General features: G+C 38.2%; 1 protein-coding gene across 8 annotated transcripts in view; it reads right to left on the reverse strand.

Moving 5' to 3' along the window:
• Nucleotides 1-22363, reverse strand: part of CEP112 (centrosomal protein 112) — a 415782-nt gene that overhangs the window by 170996 nt on the left and 222423 nt on the right. The window lies entirely within an intron of this gene.

Here is a 22363-nt window from a genome sequence, read left to right on the forward strand (position 1 = left end):
TTCAAGGTAAGGAAGGATTTCTTAAACATAACTCAAAGGGCACTAACTTGAAAAGGTTGATAAATTAGATAAAGTATAATTAAGAACCTTCATTCATCAAAAGACACCACAAAGCTAATGAAAAGATAAATCAAAACCTGGAAGGGGAGAGTCACAATACAGGCAATTAACAAAAGAATAGTATCCAGATTTTGTAAAGCACACCAACAAATAAAGATAAACAACCCAACAGAAAAATGAGGAAGCAACATGAACAGGAACTTCATAAGAGGCAAAGTTTTAATGGTAAACATATGAAAAAGTATCCTACTTTATCACTCTTCAGAAAATGCAATATCATTTTACAATCACTATACCTGCAAAAATGTAGAAGTCTGACAGTACCAAACGTTGGCAAGGATGGTGCTCTTACACACTACTGATGTGAGTGTAAAGCTGTAAAACCCCACTGTAAATTAATTGGGCTTTACCTAGAAAAGCTGGACATTTTCATAAGCTATGTCCCAACATTTTATAGAGAAAACTCTTCATGTGTACTCCAGGGACATGTTCAAGAATATACATAGTAGCTTTTTAAAAACTATATAACTAGGGATGGCTCAGGTTTCCATCACAATTAACTGACTGCTGGTCATACAATGGGATATTATATCCAGCAAAATGAATAAACCAGAGCTACACACGACAATGGGTGAATATTACAAATAGAATGTAAGTGAAAATGCAAATAACAGATTACCTATAATATGTAATCATATTTATAAAATTAAAAAGCAAGCAAAAGTAAAGAGTATGCCGCTTAGAGAACATACACGTGATGAAGCTGTACTGAAAACAATGTTAGGAAACTATCAACACACAAGAACAACGGCTGCCTCAGGGACAGGGATGCCAAGAGTGTGGAAGGAAAGAAGAATACAGTAGAGGTGAGAGTTTGAATAATAATGTTTTTCTAACTCTTAACACGGGTGGTTGGTTCATGACGTTCATTTTGTTTGTATGCATTAGTACTGAAGTGTTATTTACGACATATATTCTTCGTATGTATCAAACACAACATAATAAGTAAATTTTAAAAGATGTTGCAGGGGTTTAAGCCCAGGTGGCAAGGAGAATGCTTCTAACAAGGAAACACTTCTTGTTGTTAAAATAAATTTTAACAGCACTTATTTTAATACAGTCTTTCTATTTATTATGAAAAATTTTAAAATCCTACAATTTTTCCTTTTGTTGGGGCTATTTCATAGGGAACCCTCAATTTCAATCATGTCTTCAAATACCACATTGTTTCCTTATTCTTTACTTTTATCATGAAAAAGAGTTAATTTAAAATATCTTTTCTTTAGGACAACATATTAATAGTTCTAGAATATATTTTAATACTTTATGGTTAATATTAAGGCCACTAAACATTATTTTAAGTCATACAAAATTGATCAAAAATAATTTATCCATTTTCATTATGCTGGACACAATAAATATATCTTTGGATTTAAGGCTACAGATGAAAGAAAACACATTATTTTAACTTATGGTCTTTTAACCTTCTAAGACTATTTTATAAATATCATATGCAACAGAATGTTCTATTTTTGTTGTAAACAGCTCTCAGAGGAACCTTAGCATAAAAGACAGTTTAACCTTGTAAGAAAACACTGCTTTTGTCTCCCAAAGAAAAAAAGTATCAAAAATAATGATAGATGATTAGTGTGTTTCTAACAAATTAAATACAATAATTAAACACCAATGAGCTCTGTTTTGAACCAGCACAACTGGTGTGTAATGAACACCATGGTTCAGGCAGTCGTAGAATCAAACAATATGGATTAGGGAGGATTAAAGAGAAACAAAATGGTAGGAAGTCAGGATCAGGAGGTTGGAACGTAGTATGATCTGAAGCAGAGGTGCTCACAGAATGGCAAGCATCTCTAGAGGACTCTCGCGTTGACTTAGGTCTCAGGTCTTCCGAGACGTTCGATCCTCAGGTAGTTCAGAGCTCTCTGGTCAGCTGTGTCAGTCACTGGTTTGTCTGCCCATCTATGAGCCCATCCATCTCAACGGCCATTGCCTCATCACATCCTATTTTAAGGAGCTGGGTTGTCTGTATCTATTAATGATTCTCAGGGTCCGTTTTTGAAGAGCTGTGTTCTCATCTATACACAGGGCTTATCAAGGAAGCAGAATCCTCAGCGGGGCTGCATTTCAAGAGAACAGCCCGTGCCCCTCGGTGCCTACTCACTGGAGGTGCCCTGCCACCATCAAGGGTGAGGAACCTAAGAACCGGCCTTCCATGAACGTCCTTTGCCGGGTCACAGAGGTTAGAATTAGCACAGAGAACAGGATGGAAGTGCTCTTTTGCCTTAGAGTCTATTAATAAGTAGGAGTTCATTACATAACTTCGCTGTATTTATTAATATAGTTCCTGCTTTAAATGTGCTTTATGTAAACGTTTAGAATTTGTCCTCAGTTAGATGTCTCTAAAACCTCACTGAGCTCGCTGTCAACAGAAAATACTGGAAGGTAACTTTCAGTGCTGGCAGCTGCCAGCTTACGATGGAGAAACTCAACCCATGGATGTTTTTCAAATCATTCTGTGGGGAAAACAACCTGATGACTAGTAAGGTTTTTGTTAGTTGTAATACATAATCTAAATATACTTGCTATAAATTTATAGTATTATATATTTTATTATTAAATATTGTATTTTAAAAATTAAAATACAGATAATAGATTCTTTCTGTTATACTCGGTTATTGATCACTCCTTATGTCAGTTATTTTCGAAGCAACTTCAGATCTTATTCTCCTAGAACTTTAATTTTACTCCAAATGTCTCATTTTATTTTTGAATAAAAGGAATACCTTGAATGAAACGTGAATTTGGGGGATCTGATTAAATATATAGAATTGATGTGAAAGTAGATATTCAGACTTCAAGGAACGATAGCATCTATATTAAAAAGTCAATACAGCAGAAACTAACACAACACTGTAAAGCAATTATACTCCAATAAAGATATTAAAAAAAAAAAAGTCCAGAGTGGGATATATTAGAAAAATGCAGTTGGATCAACAAAAAATAATATTTTAGAAATATCTATATCTATTTTACAGACATTAAACTTATACCAAGCATAAAACTGTATCTTACATGAGATCCAATGTTGATTATAATTTAAAACCTGAAATTCATCTAAAGTGTTAAAATAAAAGCCTATTTTACTGTATAATTATATCCTACAACATTCAATATATCTTTTAACATATTTTGGAAAATAATGATTTCAAATTAAGCCAAGTATTATAAAATTACTTTACATGTGAATTAATTTTTTTCCTGAGTTTTAGAATAAAAGTTTATATTTTTTGGTGTTTTTATAGGGCTAAAAAGCTTTTAAAGTGTGTTCCCATAAGCCATAGGAGAGACAGGTAGTTGATAAAAGCAGAAAAGAGAAACATTAAGAGATGCAGGGAAAGTCACATAAAAGTCTGGGTAAGAAACCAGGTCTTCAGATTCCTAGGGCAGCATATTTCCTGTTTATAACCTGCTGCGTCTAGGCTGCAAACAGAACTTTCTTGACTCATAATGTCTATGTTCTGTCAAATGGAAAACATTTAAAAAATCCCTTCAGTGACTCAGAGATATTTAGAAAGAAGAGTCAGCAGATTTACCTTATGGTTATTCAAAGATTTCTCTAAGATCCAATATGCATGTTTAGGATATTTAAGGTACATTTGTGTTTCTAGACTCTTGTTCTACAGTTACTAGACCCAGTAATTAAAAATATAATCATTTGCCCACCTTGCAGTTCAGGAAAAATATTACCTCTGCAACTTGTAAAGATGAGAAAGGAGTTTAAACTGCCCCAAATTCCAAATGAATAGCTTAGCTCTGGAAGGAATTCTATACACAAAATTAAAATGTGGTATCGTTGATCACAATGACACTACTAAATTACACGATGAAGGAGAGGATAGAGCCTAACATATAGGAAAGGCAAGAAAAACTTTAATTTGATTAAAACTTTTTAGAACAATTAATACTCAATTTTGGAACATACTACAAAGGGCTTACGTCAAGAAATAAAATATATTTTTTACCTGCAAAAGAAGAGAGCACTCTAGGTGGAGAATAAAAAAGAAAAAAAGAAATAGGGTGAAAGTACAAAAGAAAAGCACGCATTAATTTACATGCCTATCTGGAGAAAAAAAACTTCAAAAGGAGAAGCAGAACATATAATGAGACACATGAACTGGCAAATATTATGTCTGCATTTGTTTTTTGTGAATAATGATGATACTACTAAAAATTCATAACTGATAATGAAATTTATAGTTTTATTCTAAAAGAACCACCCAAATCATCTAATTGCAAATAGGTCTTGAGGAAAGTGAGTGAAAACCAACAGCAATTTGCTTTTAGGTTAAGTTACAATTAATAGGGAAAAAAGGAAGTTCTCATTGGCCTATTTTGGAAACTTGCAAATGAAATGTCTACTACACTTAAAATGACTGTGTATGAGCATTTATTTTATAGATTAAATATATTAATAATGAACAGAAGCACAAAATATAAATATGTATATACTTTCTAGACTCGCATGGAATTATAAAAGTGGGAACAGTCCCCTGGAGAATTAGGACACTACAAAGACACTATCTTCAAACAGCACTCTTAAATATCTCATCTTGAGAATGCAAAATAAAGTATTAAAGAGCAAACACGGACATATTATCCACAACTCACTTTGGTACAATATCAGGGCTAACGAACAGGAGGACCACATGTCGGGAACATGTTATTTGCAGCATCTAGAAACCCTTAAAGCTATTCCTTTGACAGAGTGTTTCCAGGAGCAACAGGTAACCTATTTGGCCTTGGAAGAAAAATAAAATTCAGGCTAGGTTCTTCTCCACTAGAAAACTTCTTCTATAAAGAGTGACATTCAAGTAATCGGAAAGCAGATTTTCAGCATTCTCTCCACTTACTATACTTCCCTTTCCCAGGAAAGCAAAGAACCAGTTTTCTCCTGGTTCTCTGTTAGCCTCTCTATCCAAACATTCTATATGCATTAGGGTCACAAGAGTCCAAATGTTATACTAGTGCCATTAAGAAAACACTAATTACTGTGCTAATAACCAGGTGACTTGACTAAAGCAGGATATTCAGAAGTTTTGGCTGCTTAATTAAATATAAGAAAATCTAGAACACTCTGCGCTTTAAACAATGAGCCAACGGAAGGAAGGGCCGCCCGCCTCCGGTGAAAGTCCAAGCTGCCTGCCGGTGTGCCGCTGTCAGAATGGACACGGTGCGTGCTCTCTTATTCTTGTTTCTAACAGCATTTCCTCCCAGGCATGTGTACTTTTGTGCATTGTGTGCACTACATACAACCAATTCTTTAAATCTACGCCGAAACTAAAGCAGAAAAATCACATGATAGGTTTTAGGTCAGTACCATGTAAACACCAGGATTTCTAGCTTAATATTCCTGTCCTCTCACTCACTGCAGAAAATAGCGTAATTCTTGGTAGATCTACTTCTAGGAATTTTGAAAGAAGCTCAAAGTAAGTACCCTTTTAAAGCCACGAAGGCATCGGTAGTGAGTATCTTCACACAGTAGCACAGTATCCTCCTATGTCAACGTGACCTTAAAAGACAGCTTTGAGATGGAAGTACAGTTACTGCCAGGTGGGCCTTCCCAAGATCTCTTAGGTGTAAGAATACCTCGTATGAGGTGTAGGGTAGAGGGTCAGAAGAGAGAGGGAGATTACCTCACTATTAATCCATTCCACTCAGGAAAGCATCCTGGATAATTCTGATGTCCATACAGCAACCCCAAGAAATGGTGAAAAATAACTTAATTTACTATAATAATCTGTACTTTTGTGCATGACCTGCTACTTGCTGCTTTTACTTCTCTATTCATAAATGAAATCACTTAATATAAAAGAAAATTGTATGGGTAAAGCCAATGCAAATAACTAGGGAAAAATGCACTAACTAAATCCAAGGTGATATTCTTTGCCTCTGCTTATAAACATAAGCAGAGGCAAAGAATATCATTGTTAATTTTTTTCATACTTTAGGCTTTTCAGTTTAAAATTACTTTCAAACATTTTTGTAGTTTTTTTTTTAGCTGAGACTCAATAAAAGTATAAAAAAGGTTGTTCTTAAATATATTCAAGTGTATATTCAAAAGGTATACATAGTTCTATCATAACTGGCATACCGACATTAGAAACAGGATTCATAACAATGATATAATATAAAAATAAAGGCTTTCAATGAATTGATAGATAGATCTTACTATCTTACTAAATACAATGTTAAACTCTTTTCAACATTATATTCTTGCATCTGGTAAAACTAGACAGTTATGAGATCTCAGTAAAGTTATATGTCTTAGACATACAAACACAGCCTCAGGCACACTGATCTTCATTGTAACACTTTTAAAAACAAAGTGAGGAACAAAGGCTACCTAGGGTCAAGATCATGGATACCAATAGTTTTTCAAAACCCAAAGGAAAAAGTGCTATGAGTAAATTTAGAGATGAACATCAACAAAAAATAAACGTTTCAATTCGCTTAACATTTTTTTGATAAATATGTGAATTGAGTTTTTTCCAGTAAACACTAATCAACATCCAATGGATTTTAAAACGGATGGTTTTGTTAAGAAAAATGTTCCACTCAATTTAATGCAGAGCTCTTCCAAAACCACTCTGCAATGAAAACGTCCATGTGACCATCTCTAACTTCCACTAGTCAGTATCCAAGCTCCCAAGGCCTGTTAAACTCTTGGTAGCTGACTATGTACTCAGCGCAGAGAACAAAGCCACCTGACAGCTTATGAGACAAATGATTTCCGAGATTATTTTCCTTTTTGTTAACCTGAAAGGTTCAGCAAACCTTCCTACCTTGTCTCCCAGATTCCACCTCAGGCACAAGCTCACACTTGCCCCGTCCACTCACCTGCCAGCCCCTGTTAAGCAAGCGCTCACCTACAGGACACGTGCCAGAACACAGCTCGCCTCCAAGCCAGGCTCGCAGCCATGGACCTTGGTTGTGGCCTGTCAGGCTCAGCTGCCTGACTAATCCTCCGTGTTACCCTTTATCTTGGATACTTATTTGCTTCATAATCTGAGATTTGGATCCCTGATTTCATGCATGTTTCAAAATTACGGTTACTGCTCACTCCCCAAACCTGCCGTCATGATTAGATTCTTGCCTTTAAGTGATTACATCCTTTTTATCTCTTGTTTTAACTACCTGGACTTTCGAAGACCTTTTCCTGACCTCTTGATCTGAGTTCATTCTCCTAAAACTGATCTACTTGAGTTTCTGACCCTCCCAACCATTTAACAGCCCATGTTAATACCTGGCTACCTAGGTTTCTGGTCTCCTTCCCCTGTGTCTTCTAGAATACTGAAAATACTCGATTTATTCTCAGGCCATTTATTGAGACATTTATCCCCAAAGAAACCAGCAAACCCTAAGAAAGCATTAGGATGAAAAGAAATACCTGCAACGTGTTGAAACAGAAATATATGTTGCTATGGATACAGAACTCCATTTATGACCTTACTTTTATTCTATGCAGTTCCAAAGCAAAGCAGCCAATGAGGAGGCAGAAACGTAACTAAAACAATCTGATCAAAGAAATCAGAAAGTACATTATTTTCATTAGCAGGAGATTCAATAAAGTGGTTTTTGTTTGTCTTCATTGGCCGTTCAGTACGAGATGACTTGAATGTCGGTATATGCCATCTACTAATTTCATAAGTCAAAAGGAAAAACATTCCCCAGCTCTGTATGATTACGATTGAATGTATGTAATAAAGTGGATGCTGTTCAGTAAAATGTTATGCATAAGGCAACCCACCTGCATTTCAATTCTACATTTCAGAAAACCATTGTGTGCGCACTTGTGTGTGTTCCATACGCTTCAAAATTTTACAGGCGGTTTCACAGATTTGGAATCCTTACAATAAATACATAGGTACTATCATTTCCACAAAAATGATTAAGTGGGTGCTCTAAGAGATTGGGTTAACGTATCTGTTTTAAGTTCACAAACCTTGCAAGCAGCAATCAGGACTGGCTCCCAGGCACCTGTCTTCATCTGCTCCATTAGACAGCTTAATTAACACTTCCTGCTCTAGAACTCACAGAAATTCTGCACAGAGGCTTAGACTCAAGTGATTGAGGCACTTAAATGTTTGATTAAACGACCATTATTTATTTTATGTTACTTTTCAAACAGTTGCCTCCTGGATCAATAAAAATGATTCAACTAACGTGTCAATGCTAAAGAAATCTAAAATAACATTAGTGGGAAAAAGCATATGTTAGAGTCTTCCCCATGGAGTGATTTCCCATGCACTGGTGAATTACCCATCTGAAATAATACTATTTTATTACAGTCTGATATTGCTTCTCACCTCAGATTTTATCGCATCATGAAATTACATTTCAACATGACAGTCAAGATTTATTGAGAAAGTCTTGCCTCAATCAGTCTTCTATTTATTTCCACTAAGATTTCAGTTTTTCATGCAGTTTCTCTTTCTCAGAGCATCTTATAATCCTTATACTTAGATTTCATGTCTTCAACTCACTACAACACTGACTGCTGTACCGTGGGGCCTGTCTAATGCACTTTCTTTTATAGTTTTTATTTCATATTGGAGTATAGCTGGTTAACAATGCTGTGTTCGTTTCAGGTGTAGAGCAGAGTGATTCAGTTATACCTATACACGTATCTATTCCTTTTCAAATTCTTTTCCCATTTGGGTTATTACAGAATACTGAGCTGACTTCCCTGTGCTATACAGTACGTCCTTGTTGGTTATCTATTTTAAATATATTACAGCAGTGCGTACATGTCAATCCCAAACTCCCAATCTATCCCTCCCCCACCCCGGGCACTTTCCCCCTGGTAACCATACTTTCGTTCTATAAGTCTGTGAGTGTTTCTGTTCTGTAAATAAGTTCAGTTGTATCATGTTTTTAGATTCCGCATGTAAGTGGTGTCATATGGTATCTGTCTTTCTCTGTCTGACTCACTTCACTTAGTGTGGTATCTCCAGGTCCATCCGTACTGCTGCAAATGGCAATGCACTTTCTATGCTGATGAAACTATGCCCGTGTTCTGGTTTTCGCCTTGGCGTCACTCTTATTTGAAGCACCTATGACCACCACGATGGCGCACGGATAAGGTTTCCCTACGCAACCCTAACTTATCCATCCCAATATATTACTCCAGCTGATGAGCATCCTCGTCTTCTTAATTCTAAAATGTATATAACTTTGTTGCACCAATGACAGAAATACTTTACTGACCATTCTTATAAGAACATAGTATGATGTTACCATGAGATGTTTCTACAGGATGCAAGATAAATGCATTCCACAACATCAGCAACAAATTGCAAATGTCTTCTGACCATCTCCAAATTTCTCTGAAAAAGCGCATCATGAATTAACTAGTTAGGAATCTGCCCAAACCTTTTGTGAATCTGTTTTAATGGAACACCTCAGAAAACAAAGATTAAATGAAAATAGAAAAAGAAAAATTAGGCCACTGTATTGGCAAAAGTGTTCTTATGAAAATTTTCACTCAAATGCTTCTTTACAATTTTAAAATACACATCATCAAACAAACCAAATGGTACAGAACGGCTCTTAATGCAAACAGTACTTTACTGCTTTTGACTCCCCATCTCCAATCCCCCCCCACCAGGAGGTAGACACATTTAACTCTTTCAGGTGTGTTTTTAACTCTTCCAATAATGACCTTCATATCTTTATATCTTTCATGAATTACTACTTATTCACTACCTATTTACTTCCTGCTATGAAAGAGAAAGATTTGGCTTCCTCAAGCCATCCACCATCACTCCTTCCCATCTCTGAAACATGGTTGCTTTTTTTAGTTCCTTTATGGCTTACCTTTATAGCTTTCCTCCAGTTTCATTCAGATATAACTGACATATAACACTGTATAAGTTTAAAGTATACAACATAATGATTTGATGTATGTATATATTGTGAAATGATTGTCACAATAAGTTCGGTTAACACCATCACCTCCACAGTTACAATTATTTTTCCTGTGATGAGAACTTGTAAGATCTACTCTCTTTGCAACTTTCAAATCTAGAGTACAGTACTGTCAACTCTAGTCATGCTGTATATCACATCCCCAGAACTTATTTATCCTATAACTAGAAGTTTGTAGCTTTTGACCATCGTCACCCAATTCCCCCATGTCTCGCCCTTTGGCAAACACCAATCTGTTCTCTGCTTCTATGACTTTGTTTTTTTAAGGTTCCACATATAAGTGAGATCATATGGTATTTGTCTTTTTCTGTCTGACTTAATTCATAATGCTCTCAAGGTCCATCCATGTTGTAGTAAATAATAGGATTTCCTTCTTTTTTATGACCAATAGTATTCCATTGTGTATCTATATATATTTTCTTCGTTCATTCATCCATTTATGGACACTTAGGTTTTTTCCTTGTCCTGGCTATTGTAAACACTGCTGTAATGAACATGGTGTGCCAATATCTCTTCAGGACAGTGATTTCGTTTCCTTCAGATATAAATCCAGAAGTGGAATTGTTGTATCATACTGTAGTTCTATTTAAAATTTTTTGATGTGGAGAAAAGGAAACCATTGTGCACTGTTGGTGGGAATGTAAATTGGTGCAGCCATGATGAAAAACAGTACGGAGGTTCCACCAAAAATTAAAAATACAACTTTGAATAAAATAATTAAGCCTTCCTTTTCCAGCAATTATGGGTGGTGTCTTTTAATTCCCCACTTAATTCGATGAGTACATTAGTACTACCTAATCTTCACCGAATCATGCTCATAACCTTGATTATCTGAGTTTTTACTTCTATTATCTGTATTTTTGTTAAGGTTGGTAACATTTATGTTGTATCTGTAACCATGAATAAATTTTCTATGCTTTATATAAAATTGATTTCAAAAGGTGAAATTTAATAGTCTAATTATTGTGCAAAACAACCAGATAATATATTACAAAACAACTACATTTTGCTTCTGGTAGTTTTCCAGCCCTTTCCCCTCCATGCCCCAAGGTTTCTAATTCACTTTCATTTTTTCCCTTTCATTTTCTGCTTTTATTGCCTCCTTACACTAAGAATTCTCATGGATAGACTCTAGACTTTTCCTCCCGTCACCCCCCATCTGTGCCGATCTGGACTGGGTATTTTCTGGATTCTTTGTGCAGCCATTCTCTGGGCCTTCCCTTTTCTCTTCTCCTGTCTGGATCCAATGGTCCTTGAATCCTTTGCGTTTCTCTTTTGTATTTGCTCCTTTAGTTTACTGAAGAACACCTCCAAGCAACTTCCAAAGAAACGCAGGAAATAAACTTTCCAAATCGTTGCATGTTTGCAATGGCTTTCCCCAATATGACTGATTGTTCACTTATGTATAGAAATCTTTTGATTTGAAAAATCTTTGGTTTGAAAGTTTTCCCTTTCATGCTTCTAGTGAAGGCATTACTGTCTTTTACCATTTATTACTGGAAATACAATGCCAACCCACCTTGTTCCTGTGAAGAACCCTGCAAGGCTTTAGGATATCTCTTTTATTCCTGTTCTGAGGTTTAGTGGTGATGTGTGCAGAGGTAGGTTTTTTTCATTCATTATGTTGGTACTTATTAGCCTTTTCAATCTGAAGACTCACATCCTTCAGCCTTGTGAACTTGACCACTATGACTACACTGATAATTCCTCCACGCTTTATTTCTTGAACGTCGGTTAACTATTGAGCATCCTGGCTTAATCAACTATGTCTCACCTTTTAAAAACACATTTTTATACTCATATTTTTGTCTCTGCTTTTTATTCCTGCTTGTGGGAGGTTTGTTCAACATTAGCTTTGGCAAACATTTTAAACAATTTTTAATTTTCAGACCCGTTTTTATTCCTTTGATTGTTACATTTTCATAGCAGCCTGCTCTTCTTTTATAAATATAATACCGTATTTGGTATTTCAGTCTTGCTCTCCTTAAATTTACTTTTTGTTCCCTAAAGTACCTTGCTTTCCCTGGAGTCATCTGTTTGTTTTGTCCTTCTCTTTCATGCCTCAAATGTCAGATGATCCAGGGTTGTCTGTTCATACTCAAGATTGAGGAGGTAAAATGCAGAGTGGAAGCTCCGTGTGTGTCTGGAGCCCGAGTCTGCATTTTACAGGGCTCACTGCGCTTGAGGGTGAACAAAAGGAGAGGATGCTGCTATGGTACGGACCCCCACCATGTGCTAGAGCAGGCTTTGCCCCAAGCTGTCACTTCCCACACTAGCTTCCCTGCACTCTGCAGTTGCTCCTTTACTCCCCTCAGCCTGGGAATAAATGCTGTCCATCCTGGGATTGTGGTCGAGATACGCCGCCTATTCTGTAGGCTGACTTTCACCGAATCCTGTTTCTCACCTCACATCTCTTCTGCTACCCTTCCTTCGTGGCATCTCTCAGTCCTGGCCCTCTCCTGGGTTTTATGAGGAAGACAGACTCTCTCCGAGGCTTCACGTGTTGCTAGCAGCTGGTCATCTCAGCACTGCTTCCAGAAATGTGCCTAAGTCTCTTGTCTGCTGATGGCCATCCTCGTGCTTTCTTTGTTGTGGTAGATTTATACCTTTGTTATTCCATTATTGTCATTTTAAAGGGGCCTAGTGAGGGACAGGAAGGAAACTCATGTAGTCTGATTACTTGGGGCTTCTTTGGTATGTTTTAAATAAACATGATTCAAATCTATGAAAGCTGTTTTAATGCGGTTATGTAGGGAGGACTCTATGGTGTAAAAAAAGATGCTTCTCTATTTCTGACCCACTTTCACTGTTTCCATTAAATTCTAGATGCTTCCTGGTGTCCTGGGCCACATCTTTCTGACCCGGCTGATTGCAGCCCAGCTAAGGCAGGCAACTCGTACCCGATTCCACCTCAAGTGGGCTGTGGTACAGCTCAGTTTTCCACCTCGAGCTTTCTTCAAAGCCAGGGAAGGCCACTCAGTCCAGGTGCAGGTGAAGCTAGAAAGACAGGAGCAGGAAGGAAGCACAGGAGCAGGAAGTGCAGGAGCAGGAAGTACAGGAGCAGGAAGCTGAGAAGCAGGAAGGAAGAACAGGAGCAGGAAGTGCAGGGGCAGGAAGCTCAGAAGCAGGAAGTACAGGAGCAGGAAGCTCAGAAGCAGGAAGGAAGCACAGGAGCAGGAAGCACAGGAGCAGGAAGCGCAGGGGCAGGAAGCGCAGGAGCAGGAAGTGCAGGAGCAGGAAGTGCAGGGGCAGATGCCCTTTGGGAGCACCCTCAATCACAAGGAGCCAGAATTCCAGGGATAAATGCTCCAGACTCACATTCTTTGGCAGGACAATTCCGTGGTGTCTTCTGAAAGATCATCCAGGGTCCTCAGTGGGATGGAGACCCCCTTGCTCTTAGTAGTAATTGATCAATCGGCTTTTCCCTTCCCTGTTTCATTCTCCCCAATCCCTCACCTCAGAGTCCTGGAATTCCCTCCCCAATAAACTACCTGTATGCTGATTCTTGTATTGGGCTCTGTTTCCAGAATAACCCAAACCTCAACAATGCTCCTAATGATGTGCTCTGTGATTGCACTACTTTATAATGTGAAATTCCGAAGGCAGTGGCAGGCTGCATGTCTATTAAGGTGTCTAGTGACCCTTCATTCCAGTCAATTTCAAAGGCCATTAGTTTAAGAAGTAATAAGTATCAAATTATTTTGTTATCAGATACAAGTTAGCAAAAAGTTTTAACCAGTATTCATTCCTTGAATGCACTATTTTCGTCATTGTATCACAAATATTTTTACATCTTTAAGTGAATATTGTGATATGTTAAGAATCCTGCTTTTAGTGACCTTTAACCCATTTAGTGAACTGCTAAGAAGTGACCTTGAATAAAGGAAAAGCTGTAGATGTACAAACGAAGTCACTACAGGCATGTTTGGGAGACATTCACCAGCAGGAGCTTTCGGGGCATCTGCAGGGTTACGAGAATATTGAGATGTTTGAGGACAGAATGAGCTGTGAAAGCAGAGCCAATGGGGAAGCTTCAGCTGAGCCAGGCCTCCATCTACCCGGGCCCCTCTGGGTTCTGGGCTCGCGTGCTGCAAAGATGGTAAATACATCAGCGAGAGGTGAAAATACAAACAAGCTCCTGAGGTTCTGTGTACAGGGGAGGGGGGCCGCACCCCAATCTGTAGATTCCAGGCAATCTGGGTGAGAAACAGAAGGCTCTTACCTGAAAAGAAATTGAATGAAAAATCCAGGGAAACCTAAGGCTTCCAGTGTGGATTCTACAAACCCAGAATAAAGCCCTCCTCAGTCTAGCATTTAAGGGACCTGGATGCTAACACATCTTTCAGTCTAAATGTCACCCCTACCCAAGAACTCACTCTGATTTACCACTCAGGGAGAGACATATTAGGAGGTGGGGCAGGAAAGAAACTCTGTTTATACAACAAAACAGCTCTCCTGCCATCCCGTCTGTGGCAGGTTGAATAATGGCCCCTCTACCCAAAGATGTCCATGTCATAACCCTCAGAACCCATGACTGTGTCACCTCACATGGTAAAAGGGGCATCTTTGGGTAGAGATGTGACCAGGGACCCTGGCGTATGCATGTGGGCCCAATGCCATCACAGGGTCCCTAGAAGAGCGACGGAGGAGGGTCAGAGCCAGAGGGGACAGCTGACCATGGAAGCACAAGAGGGAGCGTGATGTGGGGCAGGCCCGCGGAGAAAGGTGGCGGCTTCTAGAAGCAGAAGAGGCAAGGAAGCAGGCTCTTCCCTGGAGCCTCCAGAAGGGACCACCCCGGCCCACAACCTGATTTTAGTTTTGTGAGACTAATTTTGGATTTGTCACCTTCAGAACTATAATAAATTTCTGTTGTTTTAAGCAACGAAGTTTGTAGTAATTTTTTACAGCAGCAACAGGCAACTAGTACAATATTCATGTTCTGTAACATGAACAGACAGCGAACAGCAAGCACAGAAGAGCCGAGACAAGTACATGTAACAGGTGAACAGGAAAACAACCCTGGGGGAGAGTGGTGGTTCATAAACGTGGGGAGAGGACATTTCATTACATCTATACAATGAAAACAAGAGGCTCTGAAAATAAATAGGAAAAGTACAACAAGATTTTTTTAGACCTTGAAACTATCACTCTTGAGCATAAAGGGAAAGAAATCTGACTTCCCAAAGACACTGACTGAAAAGTCCAAATGAAAAATTTGAGAAAAAACTAAGAGTCAGGAAGACCTTCTGAGGGCTTTGATTTAGAGTGAACAACCTTGTGACCGTGGGGTGTAAAGGACGCACCCCTGAGGGTGAGGCTGTCGCCCCTCTGACCACAGGACAAGGGTGGGGACAGTACTCAACGCCAGGTAATTGTCTTAACGCTTCTTATTCCAGCGATAAAATCTCCTGATGGTTCAACCTCCAGAGTTGCCTAATAAAGGACCAAAATATAATAATTCCACACTCTTCATCTCAGATGAGAAAGTTTATGATTATGGTAAAAACAAAAAATAGAGATAGGAAGTCAAAGGCCCTCTGGAGCTAAAGCAATGCTGCTTCATTATGACTGATGTGTTTTTTTCCCTTGTGTCATTTTTATGAGAACAGATGCAGCCAACTTCACACATGAACTTCAGAGGCAAAGCAGAAGAAAGGCTCTGTGTGTGTGCGTGTGTGTGTGCACGCGCACACTTGCATGTGTGTATATTTTCCCCTTGGCCATCAGACATAGCTTCAAACAACCGTCTCGTTATTTTACCCCCTTAAAAGTTAATTTATTGCCTGGAAAAGAGCTAGAGAAGTTCCTGAAGAACTCAGACTATGTTCCCTTTGCCAGCTAACTACCCTTAATTATAACATCATACCCATTGGACGTGGATAGAAAGAACAAGCGATGTCTCTATGGTACCGCAGGACCCCATGACACAGATGCTACATGTGTCCTCAGAGTAGCAACACTCAGTGATGGGAAAGTAGGATTTCTACACACTGAATTCAGTTTATGTACCAGAGAAACACTCAGAAGTCCTCTAAGATAAGACCAGATCAATCTCATGGCTGCTACCAGGAGACAACAAAATTAAAGACACTCTCCCATCCTTTTGAAGATTTTAATATAAATTATGGAGAGGAAGACTAAAATATGTAGGAATATTGTTCTAACACCACGGAATCAGTAGCTTAATTCACTCCTCAGTTGGTTGTGATGGCTTTCAGCAAAGAACTAAAAAAGGAACATTTACAGATTATGTGCCTGGACCTTTATGGTCACGACAGCCTCTGCACGGAGACACCACACAGAGGTAAGATAGTTCTGTACTTACTAAAAAAGTTAAAGAAATAATAAAGGAGGAAAGTTACACTCTTTTCAGTTGGGAGAAAAGAACACATGAGCAGTGCCCAAGGCACATGCACGCTGGAGAGATGGCACTACCGCCCTGCCTGAGGACCCCACCTGCGACGGCTGAGGTCTCCTTCCTTCTTCACAGCTCACAAAGCCCCATTAGGTCTCTAACACTCTGCTTACCTTTATGTTTCTTGTCTTTTCCCCCAATGATTAAGTGTGTGCTATTCATTTTTTACATCTTCAGCAGCTAGCAATGTGTCCGAAACTAAGGAGGGCCTTGGCATATGTTGGATAAATATTCTTTAATTATAGAATATAAATATTCTATAATTAAATTCTATAATTTAATATTACCCAAGTGGCAACCAATTCTCTGAAGTCAATACGATTTGGAGATTTAATAAAGAAATTGGCTGCATATTTTAGAAATCTGAAGGTTAAAAAATATGGGAACAAGCAGAGCCCAGACCGAGACCAATCCCTGCAAAACAGTTAAATTTACTGATTTGTATTCATTCACTGATTGGGCCAGGCCCTCTGGCAGGATCTTTGGATGCAAAGACATAAGGTGTAGTCTCTCCTCTGGAAGACACAAACATGGAAACAATAATGACGTTACGGTGATTATGGGCTAATGCTACACACCTATTTTTGTCATTGTAGATTAGAAATTTTGTGAGAACTCAGAGATGGGAATGACAATACACTGATGGTGCCATCCCCCAAAGAACAAACACACACAACCAAAACACGCTAACGAATTGGCGGCTTGCTGAGAGCCTGGCAGACCGTCGCCTCTACCCCTGTGACCTAACCCAACTCTGAAGCCACTGCCGGCTCCTCGGAGGGAGCCCAGCTCCACTTTCCTGTGGCTCCCATTGCTCAGTGACTCTGCCTTTGTTGACACAGATGCTCACAAATGTTTGCCGAGGCCACGGTCTGCACCAAGAATCTTTTCAGTAGAGGGTATACAGAAGTGAGGAAAGCGCAGAAGGTCCATTTTCTCAGTCCATTGGGGGAATAGACAAAAAAATTAATACATATGTAATATAAACTGGGAAAAGTGCTATGAAGTTCACAAACAAGGTGCTTGATAGAGGAAGCCCTATTTATGTATTTATTTATATTATCTATTTATTTATATTGAAGTATATATGATTCACAGTATTGTTAGGTGTACAGCAAAGTGATTCAGTTATATACATATATTTTTTTTCAGATTACTTTCCAATATAGGTTATTGCGAGATACTGAATACTGTTCCCTGTGTTACACAGTAAATTCTTGTTGCTTATCCATTTTATGTACAAACTACTGTTTGCATCTGTTAATCTCATACTCCAGATTTATCCCTCCTCCCCTCCCTTTCCCCTTTGGTAATCATAAGTTTGTTTTCTATGTTTGTGACTCTGTTCCTGTTTTGTATATAGATTCATTTGTATTATTTTTTGTACTCCACACATAAGTGATACCATATAATACTCATCTTTCTCTGACTTACTTCACTAAGTATGGTCATCTCTAGGTCCATCCACGTTGCTGCAAATGGCAATATTGCATTCTTTTTCATGCTGAGTAGTATTCCATTGTATATATGTACCACATTTTCTTTATCTATTCATCTGTTGATGGGCATTTGCGGTTTTTCCATGTCTTGGCTATTGTAAATAATGCTATGAACATTGGGGTGCATGTATCATTTCAAATCAGAGTTTTCATCTTTCCCAGATATATGTCCAGGAGTGGGATTGCTGGGTCATATGGTAATTCTAATTTTAGTTTTTTAAGGAACCTCCATACTGTTCTCCATAGTGGCTGTGTCAATTTACATTCCCACCAACAGTGCAAGAGGGTTCCCTTTTCTCCACACCCTCTCCAGCATTTGTTACTTGTAGACTTTTTAATGATGGCCATTCTGACTGGTGTGAATTGGTACCTCATTGTAGTTTTTATTTGCATTTCTCTAATAATTAGTGATGTTGAGCACCTTTTCATGTGCCTCTTGGCCATCTTTATGTCTTCTCTGGAGAAATGCCTATTTAGGTCTTCTGGCCATTTTTTTATTGGGTTGTTTTTTGATATTGAGTTGTATGAGCTGTTGGTCTATTTTGGAAACTAAGCCCTTGATAGTCGCATCATTGGGAAATATTTTCTCCCAGTCTGTAGGTTGTCTTTTCATTTTATTTATGGTTTCCTTTGCTGTGCAGAAGCTTGTAAGTTTGATTGGATCCCACTTATTTATTCTTGCTTTTATTTCTTTTGCCTTGGGAGACTGACCTAAGAAAATATTGCTATGATTTATGTCCGAGAATTTTTTGCCTATGTTCTCTTCTAGTTTTATGGTGTCATGTCTTATATTTAGATATTAACATTTCAAGTTAATTTTTGTATATGGTGTAGGGAGTGTTCTAATTTCACTGATTTACATGAAGCTATCCAGCTCTCCCAACACCACTTATTGAAGAGACTATCTTTTCTCCATTGTATACTCTTGCCTCCTTTGTTGTAGATTAATTGACCATAGGTGTGCCAGTTTTTCTGGGCTCTGTATTCTGTTCCATTGATCCATATGTCTGTTTTTGTGCCAATACCATGCTGTTTTGATTACTGCAGCTTTGTAGTATTGTCTGAAGTCTGGGAGGGTTACATCTCCAGCTTTTTTCCTTTTCCTCAGGATTGCTTTGGCAATTCTGGGTCTTTTGTGGTTCCATATAAATTTTAGGATTATCTGTTCTAGTTCTGTGAAAAATGTCATGGGTAATTTGATAGGGGTCACATTAAATCTGTAGATTGCTTTGGGTAGTATGGCCATTTTAATAATATTAATTCTTCTAATCCGAGAGCATGGGATAGCTTTTCATTCTTTGAATCATCTTCAGTTTGCTTTATCAATGTTTTATAGCTCTCAGTGTATAGGTCTTTCACTTCCTTGGTTAAGATTATTCCAAGGTTATTTTTTTTGGATGCATTTTAAACAGGGCTGTTTTACTTTCTCTTTCTGATATTTCATTATTAGTGGAAAGAAATGCAACTGATTTCTGTATATTAACCTTGTATCCTGCTACCTTGCTGAATTCATTTATTATTTCTAGCTGTTTCTGTGTGGAGTCCTTAGGGTTTTCTATATACAGTATCATGTCATCTGCAAATAATGACAATTTTACCTCTTCCCTTCCAGTTTGGATACCTTTTATTTCTTTTTCTTGTCTGATTGCTGTGGCTAGGACTTTCAATGCCAAGTTGAATAGAAGTGGTGAGAGTGGGCATCCTTGTCTTGTTCCAGAATTTAGCAGGAAGGCTTTCAGATTTTCACTGTTGAGTATTATGCTGGCTGTAGGTTTGTCATAAATGGCTTTTATTATGTTGAGATATGTTCCCTCTATACCCACTTTGGTCGAGTTTTTATCATGAATGGATGTTAAATTTTATCAAATGTTTTTTCTGCATCTATTGAGATGATCATGTGGTTTTTGTCTTTTCTTTGATCGATGTGGTTTATCACTTTGGTTGATTTGCATACGTTGAATCATCCTTGTGACCCTGGAAGAAATCCAACTTGATCATGGTGTTTGATCCTTTTTATGTATTGTTAGATTTGGTTTGCTAATATTTTGTTGAGGATTTTTGTGCCTATATTCATCAAAGATATTAGCCTGTAATTTTCTTTTTTTGGTAGTATCTTTGTCTGGTTTTGGTATCAGGGTGACGGTAGCTTCATGCAATGACTTTGGGAGTGTTCCCTCCTCTTCAATCTTTTGGGAGAGACTGAGAAGGAAAGGTATAAGTTCTTGTTTGTATGTCTGGCAGAATTTCCCAGTGAAGTCATCCAGGCCTGGACTTCTGTTTGCAGGGAGTTTTTAAAATTACAGATTCTATTTCACTTCTAGTGATCGGTCTGTTCAATTTGTCTGTTTCTTCTTGACTCAGTTTGGCAGGCTGTATTTTTTGTATTTCTGTAGTATCAATTATTATTTCTCCTCTTTTATTTCTTATTTTGTTTATTTGGGTCCTCTCTGTTTTCTTCTTGGTGATCCTGGCTTGAGGTCTGTTGATTTTGTTTATCCTCTCAAAAAATCAGCTCTTGGTTTTATTGATCCTTTCCTTTTTTTTTTTTTTTAATCTCTATTTTATTTATTTCCTCTCTGATCTTTATTATTTTCTTCCTTCTGCTGACTATGGGTTTTGTTTGTTCTTCTTTTTCTAATTCTTTTAGGTGATAGGTTAGGTTGTTTATTTGAGATTTTTCTAGTTTCTTGAGGAAGGCCTGCATCACTGAAAGGAAGCCCTTTTTAGGGAAGGCCCATTTGAGGAGTTAACAATTAGGCTAAGACTTAAAGAATGAGAAGAAGCTGCTCATGCCAAGGGCCAGAGCAAAAGCTTTCCAGTCCCAATAAATAGCACGGGCCAAAGTATGAAGGTTAGAAAGAGTCTGGTATATTTCAGCAATGAGAAAGAAGCTGGTGTTGCTCCAGCACAGTTAGCCAGGGGAGAAGAGCGGGAGAAAGCGTTGGGAAAGTAACAATAGGGCCAGTTCATGCAAGGTTCTGTAGGCCATGCTAAGAAGCTTGGAGTTTATTCTAAATACAAGCTACTGAAGGATTTTAAGCAGGGAGGTTTTGTAATCCAACATATATTTTGAAAATGATCATTATGGTTGCTGAGAAGAACAAGAAGGAAAGCAAGACTATCAGTTAGGGGACTACTGTGGAGGTCTGGGTGAAAGACAGTGGTGTCCTGGACTAGAGAGCGGCTGGAAGGGAAGGAAATGAATGGATTCGAGATAGATTCTGGGGGGTTGAATCTATGGTATTTACTGACGGATTAAGAGAAAGGTAAGCCATTCAAGAATGACACCCAAGTTGTGGCTTGAGCACTGAGCTCATAGACATGGAAAAGACGGGGGTGGAGGTTTCAGTTCTGGACATGTGACATCTGAGGCGTCTGTGAGCTAAGAGAAGGGGCCAGGAAGCAGCTGGATATCTGCACCCAGTTCTCACATGAGGGACGGGAGCTTTGAGTCATTAGCACATAGCTGTTATTTAAGGCCACTGACATGCAGACCGGCTGCTTAACAGAAGAATTAAGGGGAAAAAAAGGGCGGGGAGACCACAATATTTAGTGTAAGGTTGTGGAGCTGGTAGAGAAATAAGAAATTCAGATGGAGAAGTGGGAGAAGCAGGGGAAAACTAGGACTCACTGGGAAGACACAGACATACTTCAGCAGGATAGAGCAAAAGGGATGTATATAGGGATGAAAACTTAACTACATGGTTAATAGCAGTGAAAGACTGGCTCACCATTGCATAATAAAAAAGGGGGAAGCTAAAATAGGATTCCAGAGTGAAAAGCAATGATGATTATACTGAGAGAAAGCCAACTTCTTCCAAGTAACTCAGTAAACTTACAAATCTACAAAAATATGTTAGGGCTAGGCAAAATGTACTTCCTGCTAAACCCTATATCAAAGTGCATTATTCCATGTTTTCTTCTAAAGAGAAGGGAGGAAAAAAAGACAATGAAGCATTCTAGACTATGAGGTAGACCACAGATTGTAGTAGGAGAAGAATTAAAGTACTGCTCCTCTAACTGACATCTGTTTTGCCAGATTAAAACTATGCATGTTCAGAATTTCTTCAAATACGGTTTGGATACTAATTTGTAGTTTAAAATAGAAATTCTATTTGAAGAGAATGAAAAATAATTGGTGCAGAATGATCAAATCTGTACAAGTAAATGGTACCAAACCTTCCAAGTAAATGGAAGAACCATTTCTTTACTCTGAAAAAATAGCACACTTCTAATGTAAAACAGGTGCGCATGATCTTAAGAAAATTTCTAATGGATTAAAAGTACAATTTACCCTGAATTATTATTAGAAAAAAATTTTTTTTGAATCACTTTTTACTTTAAAGTGGACTTAGATCTATGTTCTAGGTTTGCAATTATCCTA

The sequence above is a fragment of the Monodon monoceros genome, unplaced genomic scaffold (genome assembly GCF_005190385.1).
Source record: "Monodon monoceros isolate NGI ecotype Baffin Bay Population unplaced genomic scaffold, NGI_Narwhal_1 Super_Scaffold_9, whole genome shotgun sequence".
In the NCBI taxonomy this organism is placed as follows: Eukaryota; Metazoa; Chordata; class Mammalia; order Artiodactyla; family Monodontidae; genus Monodon; species Monodon monoceros.